The sequence below is a fragment of the Erythrolamprus reginae genome, chromosome 1 (genome assembly GCF_031021105.1).
Source record: "Erythrolamprus reginae isolate rEryReg1 chromosome 1, rEryReg1.hap1, whole genome shotgun sequence".
Lineage (NCBI taxonomy): Eukaryota > Metazoa > Chordata > Lepidosauria > Squamata > Dipsadidae > Erythrolamprus > Erythrolamprus reginae.
In genome coordinates, this window is record NC_091950.1 from 421,216,109 (window position 1) to 421,228,881 (window position 12,773).

Below are 12,773 nucleotides of genomic sequence, written 5' to 3' on the forward strand. Positions count from 1 at the left end.
ATCTGCGCAGGTCAGAGCGAGCCTCGCGCAGACCAAGCAGATTGGAGGATTACATCACATGGCTCACTGATTGACATTGCTACAAACTAAGGAGGGAGGGGTGTTGAGTCTATGTGTTTAACTGAGGAGAAATGCTGTCTCCGGGCAGAAAATGTAAATAAAACAAGGTCGCGTCTGATTGGCTCAGACGCATGACAGTTCCTTTTGGCGCGAGCCACAAATAGTATAAATAGAGCTGTATTTTCCACTGACAGCTCAGACGAGTTCCATGCTGAATGTCACTTTCAAAAAGAGCTAATAAAGGAACCGTCTACCGAGTGCTTGTCTGGTCTCACTTCATTTCACCCACACCAACAAAATGATGTTTAACATCGACAAGAGCAAAGTCCTTCACCTAGGCAGAAAAAACCCTGGACACACATACAACCTGGGAGAAACCCCTCTTAGCAGTAGCGACTGCGAAAAAGACCTCGGAGTCTTGGTGGACAATCAACTAAACATGAGCCAGCAATGTGCAACAGCAGCTAAAAAAGCCAACACAATCCTAAGCTGCATCAACAGGGGGATACACTCCAAGACCAGGGAAGTCTTAATACCACTCTACTACGCCCTGGTCCGACCACACCTGGAGTACTGTGTTCAGTTCTGGTCACCACACTTCAAAAGAGACATTGAAACTCTGGAGAAAGTGCAAAAAAGAGCAAACAAGACGATTAAGGGACTGGAAACCAAGACTTACGAAGAGAGACCGAGGGAACTGGGCATGGATAGCCTAGAGAAAAGGAGGGCCAGAGCGGACATGATAGCAGTCTACAAGTATACGAGGAGATGTCACAGAGAGGAGGGGATCACTTTATTCTTCAGGGCACCAGAGGGCCGGACGAGGAACAACGGCTGGAAGCTGACCAAGGAGAGATTCAACATGGAGATAAGGAGGAACTTCCTGACGGTCAGAGCGATCAACCAATGGAACAACCTACCAGCGGACGTTGTGAACTCCAACACTCTGGACATTTTTAGGAGAAGATTGAACTGCCACTTGACTGGTGTGCTATAGGGTTCCTGCTTGGGCAGGGGGTTGGACTCGATGGCCTTCATGGTCCCTTTCAACTCTAACAATAAATAAATAAATAAACATTACTTCCTCAGAAGAATATGTTGGGATTCTGATGTTTGCTCATGGAAGTAAAGCTTTAGGGAAAAAAGAATTTGAACCCGTGTTATTTTTTATTTTATTTTTTTGCTCTTGAGGTCCTGGAATAATCCAAGGAAATAAGTTGTGTCTCGCAGGGAGGGAGGGGAGGGGCCCCTTGACAATTAGTGTGATCACACGAGGGTTACACCCCCGTCACTGGTGTCTACCTCCACCCGAGAGAAACCGTGACTAATGACATCTAATTGTGTAACACCTTGATTGGCACAGACCAAACCGCCCAAGAACAAACTGCAACTCTTCTCGGTAGAGATCTGCCACCTTGAAGTTAATTGCTCCTCACTGAGGGCTAGCTGCTTGACACTGTGGGCTGTTTGCGGCTTTAACCTGGCCTGTTTTTAAGCAGGAAGCCGACATGGATTGGATCACACCCTGCCCCCAGGGAAACTCATTATGAATAGAATGAGGTTGCACATCTGGGAATGTATGAGACAATCCTTGATTTACGACAATTCTTTACCTCTACCTAAGAACGCATAAGAAAGTATGATGGTCGGGCGTTGCAATTGGAAAAATATGCCACCTTTATGATATGAATTGTATTAGAACTACGGAAGGGACTTTGCATGATGAATTTAGAATATAATGGGAAATGAAGAAGATTTATTTGTTTGTTTGTTTGTTAAATTTATATGCCGCTCACTCCGAAATAGACCCTGAGCGACTAACAGCAGTTATAAATAAATAATAAAAAGAACAATAAAAACATCAATAAAATCTACAATACAAAAACTACTATATATAGACTGACGGCAGAAAAAGACCTCATGATCCATCCAGTCTGCCCTTATACTATTTTCTGTATTTTATCTTAGGATGGATCTATGTTTATCCCAGGCATGTTTAAAATCAGTTCCTGTGGATTTATCTACCACGTCTGCTGGAAGTTTGTTCCAAGGATCTACTACTCTTTCAGTAAAATAATATTTTCTCATGTTGCTTTTGATCTTTCCCCCAATTAACTTCAGATTGTGTCCCCTTGTTCTTGTGTTCACTTTCCTATTAAAAACACTTCCCTCCTGGACCTTATTTAACCCTTTAACATATTTAAATGTTTCGATGATGTCCCCCCTTTCCCTTCTGTCATTAAGTCTTTCCTGATACGTTTTATGCTTAAGACCTTCCACCATTCTTGTAGCCCGTCTTTGGGCTAAACTAATAATATTATAAGAATCTATCTGACATTCAATGCGTCAATTAATATGTTTCCATATTTACTTTTCTGTAATTTCATTCAATATTTCCAAACTCAATTAATATTCAGGTGCTTAGCATTTATTATATTGTTAACTATTATTAACTTCCATCAACTATTATTAACTTTCATCGATATGTATAGGATTGAATGTTAAGATGTATGGTTTATATATACATGCACACAAATTGAAAAATACAAAAAATTGAAAAAAAAGATGGCGGAAACAAATCTCTTTCGCGCGCATCCCATCACGAGATTTCCATGCGTTTTGGCCTCCTGTGCATGCGTGCGCGAATCAAAGCTGCTTGTGCAGCACACCAGTAGCAGCGGTAGTGGCAACCCACCCCTGGTGACGTCCACCTCTGCTTAAGTCCCCCCGTGAATTTCTGCAAAAAAACAACAACCCAAAACACCACAAGTGGGATTCTAAAATGGAGTTTGGTTTAAAAGCAGAAGGAAATTTCTGTGACCGTCAGACCTCAGAAATATTTGGAGAATTGCTTCACAATCTTCTCCCCTGATGACTTTGGGCTTCCCTTAACCAGGAGATAAACAAGCAAACAAACCAATCCCCGGTTAAATTGTACTACTTACAGGGTATCCAGCAAACCTGGAAAACAGGGAAATCAGGGAATTATAAGCGAAATCGGCAATTCAGGAAATTTATTTATTTTTATTTATTTTTATTTATTCATTTGTCCAATACACAAATACATAGGAAGAAAAATAGACATGTAGTAATATATATAAGGGTAAAAGTGAACTTAGAGGAGAGGATATATGAAAGGAAGACAATATATATGATATATGAGATAAAGGAAAGACAATTGGACAGGGGACGGAAGGCACACCAGTGCACTTATGTACGCCCCTTACTGGCCTCTTAGGAACCTGGAGAGGTCAATCGTGGAGAGTCTAAGGGAGAAATGTTGGAGGTTAGGGATTGACACTATTGAGTTCGGTAATGAGTTCCACGCTTCGACAACTCGATTGTTAAAGTCATATTTTTTACAGTCAAGTTTGGAGCGGTTCGTATTAAGTTTGAATCTGTTGCATGCTCTTGTGTTGTTGTGGTTGAAGCTGAAGTAGTCATTGACCGGTAGGACGTTGCAGCATATGATCTTGTGGGCAATACTTAAATCGTGTTTTAGGCGCCGTAGTTCTAGGCTTTCTAGGCCCAGGATTGTTAGTCTATTTCCGTAGGATATTCTGTTTTGAGTGGAGGAGTGAAGGGCTCTTCTGGTGAAATATCTTTGGACGTTTTCAAGGGTGTTAATGTCTGATATGTGGTATGGGTTCCAGACAGATGAGCAGTAGTCAAGGGTGGATCTGGGAAAGGTTTTGTAGGCTCTTGTGAGTAGTGTGAGATTGCCGGAGCAGAAGCTACGTAGGATCAGGTTAACAACTCTAGAGGCCTTTTTGGCGATATTGTTGCAGTGGGCTTTAGCACTTAGGTCATTTGATATTAGTATTCCAAGGTCCTTTACTGAGTGTGGGTTGGCTGTGAGAGTTTCATGAAATATCATGGAATTCATGAAAAAAATGGAATAAATCAGGGGAAATAACCAAACTGTATGAAAATGTTTAAAAGTCAAGGAAAAGTCATGTTTTAAAAAAAATGGATCGCGCTGCCTTGCTTCCCCACCCCCTTTTTTAAAAAAAATATTTTTATTGATTTTTTACAACATAAGCACACACACAAGATAAAACAAGTGCTTTGGGAATTGTGCCCACCACCGGACAAACATTCATACCCCACCACCAAATCGGGGGTGTTTCTTGTATAAATCATTTTAACCTATGAGCAAAGTATCTATTTACATATTATAAATACTACATACTATTTACATATTATCATTGTTGTGAGCTGTCTTGAGTCTTCAGAGAGGGGCGGCATATAAATCTAATAAATTATTATTATTATTATTATTATTATTATTATTATTATTATTATTATTATTTGTTGTGGTTGGCTCTGGCCCAGCTCCTGCCCCAGGGAATGGGGAGGTGGATGCAGGGGAAAATTCAACAGGTCACAGGCCTGTGTTATTGCCGACAGAGTCAGTTCAGAGTTTAGTTTCCTCGGACGAAGAATAAGGTGGGAGTGACTCGGCAGAGGGGGGCTTGGCACACAGCCCAGGCAGTCAATCTTCCTTATCTTCTATAGCTTCAGATGATGACGTTTTGGACCCACACAAGCGCAGAATTATGCGTAGAAGAGACCAAGTAAGAACATATTACAGGAAATAAGGGAGGCCACCTGTGTTTGGGTAGGGCTCCAGTAATTAGGGCTGCTGCTATAAATAGCAGCATGTGGGTTTGGCCATTGTAGAAGAATATCTGTTGCAGTTTCGTCAGGAATCTTGTGTGCTGGACTTTGTTGCTTTTTCACGCCTTTGAAACCAAAGCAGAGCAGTGTGTGTGTGTGTGTGTCTCACTTCGTTGGAAGAAGAAGGGGTGTGAAGTTTCTCCACAGCTGCTAGCTAAGTACTTAATGACTGCTTAAGGGAAATTGTACAGACTATCTGATTGTTTTGGGAAGAGTGCTCTTTGCAATACAAAAAGAGTGCTTAGTTTATTTTGACTTTTGTGATAAAGAACATTGTTTTGAATTTTCAAACGTGTGAGTGTGTCTGAAATTTGTATCCTTGAATTTTCGGGAAGCTCCTATCAGAGAGCCCGACAGAACAATTATTATTATTATTATTATTATTATTATTATTATTATTATTATTATTATTATTATTATGTGATTCCAATTTGTTTCTTGTAGCTTGGTCTTGGATTCTACTCGCCATATATCATCTTATTTTGTCCCACTGTCCCACCAGTTGTCGTAAATCAGTTTCATTAACCAAATTCATCTTTTTATCCATGATCTCAAATTGAATATGATCCAACATGTACCGATACCAATTTTGTATTGTCCATTTTGTCGCATCCTTCCAACCCAAAACTATTACTGCCTGAGCGCTTTCTATCGCTGCTTGTTTTATTTCTCTAAATTCTCCCATCGCATTGCTTTTAACTAATACTGCCATTTCCTTAGTAATTATCCATCGTATATTTAACATCCTATTAATATCCTCTTTTTGGCAAAAAGTGCTGCCTGGCAGAGTCAAGTAAAAATGAGCCTAACTGTGGCAACAACTTGCCTCCTCAGCTACCGATATTTCTCCATGGCTTAGCCGTTTGGTATGACGCCATCTACGACCGCTGCCTTAACTAGATCACAAGTTACAGGGAAATGTCAGGGAAATACAGTGTTCCCTCGATTTTCGCGGGTTCAAACTTCGCGAAAAGTCTATACCACGGTTTTTCAAAAATATTAATTAAAAAATACTTCGTGGTTTTTCCCCCTATACCACGGTTTTTTCCGCCCAATGACGTCATATTTCATCCCCAAACTTTCGTCCACCTTTAATAAATATTTATTTTTAATAAACTTTAATAAATAAACCTGGTGAGTAATAATCTAAATGGTTGCTAAGGGAATGGGAAATTGTAATTTAGGGGTTTAAAGTGTTAAGGGAAGGCTTGTGATACTGTTCATAGCCAAAATAGGGTATTTACTTCCGCATCTCTACTTCGCGGAAATTCAACTTTTGCGGGCGGTCTCGGAATGCATCCCCCGCGAAAATCGAGGGAACACTGTATCAGGGAATTTCAAAATCTGGACACCCTGTACTTAGGAAGACTTTCCATAATTGTTGGTCTGCTGCTGCTGATATTTGGAGATAGACTGCTCTTGAGGCTGGAGGCTCTACTGTACAGATACTAGCCACAACCAATTTCTTTCCAGAGATTCAAGGTCATCCTTTGTTCAGCACCAGCCGGAAGTACAGGGAAGGATCGTGAACGTTGAGAGAATAGTAGCGGTCCATGTGATGAACTTGTGGCTGTGGGGACAAAGGATGAACCTGTAGGAAAAGTTAGTATCAGGTTGACTACAGCTCGTATCCAACATGGCTCTGTCAATAAATTGCGAGTTGGAAGAAAGCCAAGATTTGGATTCTGATTTATTTCTCAGATGTTAATTGGGAGTCTTAGAGGCTGATTCCGGGACATTGCATTTTTAAAACACAAATTTGTCCTTCTCTGCTTACATTTGGGGGTTCCTTCTTTGACCTGCCCGACGAGGCCTCTACCCGGAAAAGAGAGGAGTAAACCTGGAGAAAGAAGGAATGTCTCAAAAATGTTAGACGCCCTTGTGCGAATGTGGACTCGGAGTGGATTACGAATAGGATGAAAGGAAAGCCCGAGTTATTGATTTAAGGATATTTGCACAGCGATCCGGACGTGGTGACCTTGCCAGATTGCATTGGGAGTTATTTCTGGCATGTTTATCCTCTTCTACCTGCCTTCCTTTTTCCAGTTTAAACAGTTACACCTGAGATACACCTGGTTCCTGGCTTCATCTAAAAAAAAAGAGGTTTTGGCCTATAAGTATTTGAGAAATTCGGTCGTAACTTGCGGCAGTCATTAAGTGGATTAACACAAATCCCATTCTTATTATTTTATTCTTTTTGCGGTGGTCACGGGTGAAAAATGCAGTTGTTAAGGGAGCCCGTTGTTTGCTATGGGGAATTATTTAGAAACGTAGAAACATAGAAGATTGACGGCAGAAAAAGACCTCCTGGTCCATCTCGTCTGCCCTTATACTCTTTCCTGCATTTTATCTTAGGATGGATCTATGTTTATCCCAAGCATGTTTCAATTCAGTTACTGTGGATTTATCTACCACGTCTGCTGGAAGTTTGTTCCAAGGATCTACTACTCTTTAAGTGAAATAATATTTTCTCATGTTGCTTTTGATCTTTCCCCCAACTAACCTCAGATTGTGTCCCCTTGTTCTTGGGTTCACTTTCCTATTAAAAACACTTCCCTCCAGGACCTTATTTAACCCTTTAACATATTTAAATGTTTCGATCATGTCCCCCCTTTTCCTTCTGTCCTCCAGACTATACAGATTGAGTTCATTAAGTCTTTCCTGATACGTTTTATGCTTAAGACCTTCCACCATTCTTGTAGCCCGTCTTTGGACCCGTTCAATTTGATCAAAATCTCTTTTTGTAGGTGAGGTCTCCAGAACTGAACACAGTATTATTCCAAATGGGGTCTTACCAGCGCTCTCTATACAGCAGGATCACAGTCTCCCTCTTCCTGCTTGTTATACCTCTAGCTATGCAGCCAAGCATTCTACTGAGGTATAACAAGCAGGAAGAGAGAGATTGTGATCCTGCTGTATAGAGCGCTGGTGAGACCCATTTGGAATTTCAATAAAGGAGAATATTTGTGGCTCGTTGGTGTTCTTGGTGCCCTTTAAACTTGGTGTTTTTTCTTGAAGACGTTTCATGACCCAGCTAGGTAACACCATCAGTGCTGAAAGGGAGGGAGGTTTACAGAGAGGAGGATGAGGAGGAAGAGGAGGAGCAGGAGAAGGACAACTGTGGGTTTTTTGATGCTCTCAGAGTTTGATTGTTTTCTTGCTCACATTTCACGACCCAACTGCAGAGTCTGCGGAGAGGGGTGGCATACAAATCTAAATAATAATAATAATAATAATAATAATAATAATAATAATAATAAAAAACACAGGTTGAGGTTGGTTGCCGAGTGCCTAAAATGTGGTTGAGGGTGCAGAATAGAATAGGGATAGAATAGGGAAAGAAAAGAAAAAAAGAAAAGAGAATAGAATAGAAAATAGAATAGAATATTATAATACAATGCAATAGAGAATAGAATAGAATGCAGAATAGAAATAGAATAAAATAGAATGTAGAATAGAATAGAAAATAGTTCTCAAGAAGAGGTACCACTGTACCATATACATATCTAAAAATCCAATTAATATACTAAAAAACTTTTTAAAACTCTAATAAGATTTAAAACCATTCATTACCACTCCCGCAGGTTGTAAAAGAAGGGTTTTTAATAGGAAAGTGAACACAAGAACAAGGGGGCACAATCTGAGGGTAGTTGGGGGAAAGATCAGAAGCAACGTGAGAAAATATTATTTCACTGAAAGAGTAGTAGATCCTTGGAACAAACTTCCAGCAGACGTGGTTGGTCAATCCACAGGAACTGAATTGAAACATGCCTGGGATAAACATGGATCCATCCCAAGATAAAATACAGGAAATATTATAAGAGCAGAGTAGATGGACCATGAGGTCTTTTTCTGCCGTCAATCTTCTATGTTTCTTTCTTTTTCTTTTTTTTAATATAAAATGTATGTATTAAATTAATAGAAAAGGAGGGAATATGAACAAAGGGGGGGGTACAGAATCAAAAGGGTATAGGGAAATAGTAAAATTGTTGCATAGTAATACATAAAAATTTATATCTCAATATTCTATTTCTTAAAGTATATACATATAAGTTGTCCTTGTTGTTACCGTGTATATCTTGGTGTTCTATATATAATTCATAACATTTAGATTGAAGTGCATATAGTATATACAGTATATTAGTTACTAAAAAGTAAATAAGAGTGATTTATCAAAAAAGGAGACCAGAAAATAAGAGTATAATTATGGACATGTTTCTATGTTTCTATGTAAAATGGAACAAGGCTCACTCAATAATTGTCTCGCTTAGCCACGGAAATTTTGGGCTCAGCTGTGGTCGTAAGTCGGGGACTGCCTCTTTCGTGTGAATTTTCGACGTGATTTGCAACTTTTAACTGTTTTTTCCCCCTCAAACTTTTTATGTTTGGAGCACGGGAAGGGAAGGAATGGGATTTGGGGATTTAAGGCCTTTGAAACTCAGCGGAGTGAAGTTGAAAGTGGGTCGCCTGACAAAGAGAGGCTGTGTTGCTTTCCTTGGATAATTGGGCCCAGCCAACTGCAGATTTCCCCCTCAAATGAAGGGGGAGGTGGAAGGGTTTTCTTGAGGTCATCCAGCCCATCCCTGCTTCCTTGCTCCTCTTCATTTTTCCTCTGTTGCTTTGATTCTGCATTCCCTGTATTGTGGCTTGTTTTGGGAATAGGTTTAACCATTTGTAAATAAATGACTGGAGGATTGTGGTAGTGGACGTTCACCCATTTTAAGGCATGCCTTTGCAGACGGGCGGCATACAAATCTAATAAATAATAATAATAATAATAATAATAATAATAATAATAATAATAATTGCTGACTGGGAAATTCTAGGAGAAAAGTCCACCCTTTTTAAGGCATGCTGGCTTGGGGATTCTGGGACTTGAAGTCTTCCCATGTGAAAGCATGCTGACTTGGGGATTCTGGGAGTTGGAGTCCCCCCATCTTAAAACATCCTGGCTGGGGAATTCTGGGAATTGAGATTTACCTAACTTAAACCTGCCAAGATTAAGGACCATCGATCTAACATATTGTGACATATTTTTATCTCGCCCATCCACAAAAGTGACCAGTCGGAAACAAAGTCCCTCTCCTGTAGGGGTCAATGGTTCCCCTGGCATTTGCCTCAATTTGACTTTGATCTTGTGAATGTTTTTTCCTCCTAATATTTCATCAGAATCTGCTGCAATTTCTTATTTGGGATCTTATCTTAAAGCATGCTGGGTGGGGGATTCTGGGATTCTACCCACCTTAAACTGTGAGGGTCTGCTGCCCCCATAGGGGAGGAACGCAGTGGGGGGTAGTACCGTTATGCACTATTTATTGAATACTTAACAGTTTTTTATTGTCGTTCCTTCTCTAGTTCCTTAGTATGATCCTTAATTATTTTAAAAATAGGAAATAATTAAATAGTATGTTTTATCCATAAACGCTTTAATGATTTTAATCACTATCTAGAACTGAACTTTTATAGCCATGAAAGAAAATTGGGCTACTCGCCTAATCTGTTATCATACTGAACCTTGTGGGTTCAGTACAAAACCTTAAAATGTGACTGTGCTTCTCACCAATAATGCTGTCTGCCATTTGTCCTTTTTGTGGCTATTCAAATAATGTGACTTAATCAACTGAAAAAGAGCCCAAGCACCTATTTAAAATATTATTTGACTGAAAGAATAGTAGCAAAAAGAGATGTTATTGTAAGATTGAAAATGAATAATGTTCCTTGTGGGTTAGACATGCTGTAATATACATAAGTAGAATAGTAGATGCTTGGAACAAACTTCAAGCAGACGTGGTTGGTAAATCCACAGGAACTGAATTGAAACATGCCTGGGATAAACATGGATCCATCCTAAATTAAAATACAGGAAATAGTATAAGGGCAGACTAGATGGACCAGGAGGTCTTTTTCTGCCGTCAATCTTCTATGTTTCTATGTAAACCACTTCTACCCAGTCACATGACCTTTAAGCCGCCTCCTGGTCACATGATTGTCAAGCCACTCCCACCTGGTCACATGGCCGGCAAGCCACTCCTAGCCACTCTGAGTCTCAGAGAAGGGTGGCCTAGAAATTGAAAATGAATGAATGAATCAATGAATGAATGACAATCAAGCCACTCCCACACAGTAAGCCACGCCCACAATGTGGTAGTAAAATTTTGCAGCCCTTCACTGCCTTAAAGCAAGCTGGCTGAGGAATTCTGGGAACTGAAGTCTGTCTATTTTAAAGTATGCTGGGGGATTCTGGGAGTTGAAATCCACCCACCTTAAAGCATGCTGGCTGGGGGATTCTGGGAGTTGAAGGTCACCCCTCTAAAAGTTGTCAACTGTGAAAAACACTGGGACAAATGGTATAATAGGTTACAAAATAGAATAAGCAATGTGAAAAATTAATTTATTTACAGCAAAAAAGAGGTGTTATTGTAAGATTGAAAGTGAATAATGTTCCTTGTGGGTTAGACATGCTGTAATATACATAAATTAAAATGGAATAAAAACCAGATCTTTGAGATCCAATACGAGGTTTATTTTACAATCTGCAAAGGATTGTATTTGTAAAATATTTGTTTCTACCTTCTATTCTTTATACACTTTGAATTGAAGTATATATGTTTATTTCTAAGAGACATAGAGTTAAATTATTAGAGCAACTAATGAAGACCAAGCTTTCTAAGATAACCCAAGAAAGGGATCTTGGGATTTTGGTGGACATCTCAATGAAGATGTCAACCCAGTGCGCAGCAGCAGTTAAAAAAAGCAAATTCCATGCTTGGCGTGATTAGGAAGGGAATCGAAAATAAGTCAGCACGTGTTGTGTTGCCTCTGTACAAATCGATGGTGAGACCCCACTTGGAGTCTTGTGTACAGTTCTGGCCACTGCACCTCAAGAAGGATAGAATGGAACTGGAAAAGGTGCAAAAAAGGGCAACAAGAATGATCAAGGAAATGGAGCCCCTCCCTATGAAACCAGGTTTCAATGCCTTGGTCTCTTCAGCCTTGAAAGACAGCGTTGAAGGGGAGACTTGATTGAGGTGTATAAAATCATGCATGGGATAGAAAAGGTGGATAGAGAACAATCCTTTTCTCTATTACCCAATACTAGGACGAGGGGGCCCTCTCTAAAGCTCATAGGTAAGAAAGTGAGGACAAATCAAGGGAAATATTTCTTCACCCAGAGGGTCCTTGGTTGATGGGATTCCCTTCCAGAAGAGGTCGTGACAGCTGTCAGCCTGGAGAGCTTCAAGGCAGGATGAGACAGATTCAGAGATGCCAAGTTTATCATAGGTGGTGATTGAAACAGATGTCCATGTGCCGCCTCTATGTTGGCTGAGGCAGGCAGGGTTCCCTTGAGTACCATTTGTTGGGGGTCAAGGGAAAGGGAGGGTCTTGCCTTCTCTTTCTGCTCAAGATCCCCATGGACAATTGGTGGGACACTGTGGGACACAGAATGCTGGACTCAATGGGCTTTGGCCTGATTCAGCAGGGCTCTTCTTATGCTCTGATGAGCATGAAAAATACCGATATGGATAACCGCAAACTGTTTATTGGGTAGAGTTATATATAAAACACAATAAGAAAAGGAAGAGAGAGCAAGGTATCTCCCTAATGTTTTAAAAATTTGTGTGTACTTATGTCTGTTCTTTGTATTATGTACTTGAACGTATATTGCTTAAGAAAAACTATTAATTTTTTTTTAAAAGAAAGAAAAACACTGCTCCAGATAACTTTAGCCTGTTTTCCTATCTTCTCTTATCTTCTTTTTTTAATCCTGTGAGCTAAGCATCCCCAGTTCGTTCAACCCCTTGCACCCGTTATCTTGATGGTCCTGTGTCTTGTTGCAAACTTTTGTTCATTTGCTTCCAGAAATATTTCGTATTAGAAACATAGAAACATAGAAGTCTGACGGCAGAAAAAGACCTCATGGTCCATCTAGTCTGCCCTTATACTATTTTCTGTATTTTATCTTAGGATGGATATATGTTTATCCCAGGCATGTTTAAATTCAGTTACTGTGGATTTACCAACCACATCTGCTG

At 40.0% G+C, this 12,773-nt stretch overlaps 1 protein-coding gene across 2 annotated transcripts in view; it reads left to right on the forward strand.

Annotated features, from left to right (window-relative positions):
• Positions 1-12,773, forward strand: part of TLCD3A (TLC domain containing 3A) — a 48,109-nt gene that overhangs the window by 16,579 nt on the left and 18,757 nt on the right. The gene's annotated exons all lie outside the window — the stretch shown is intronic.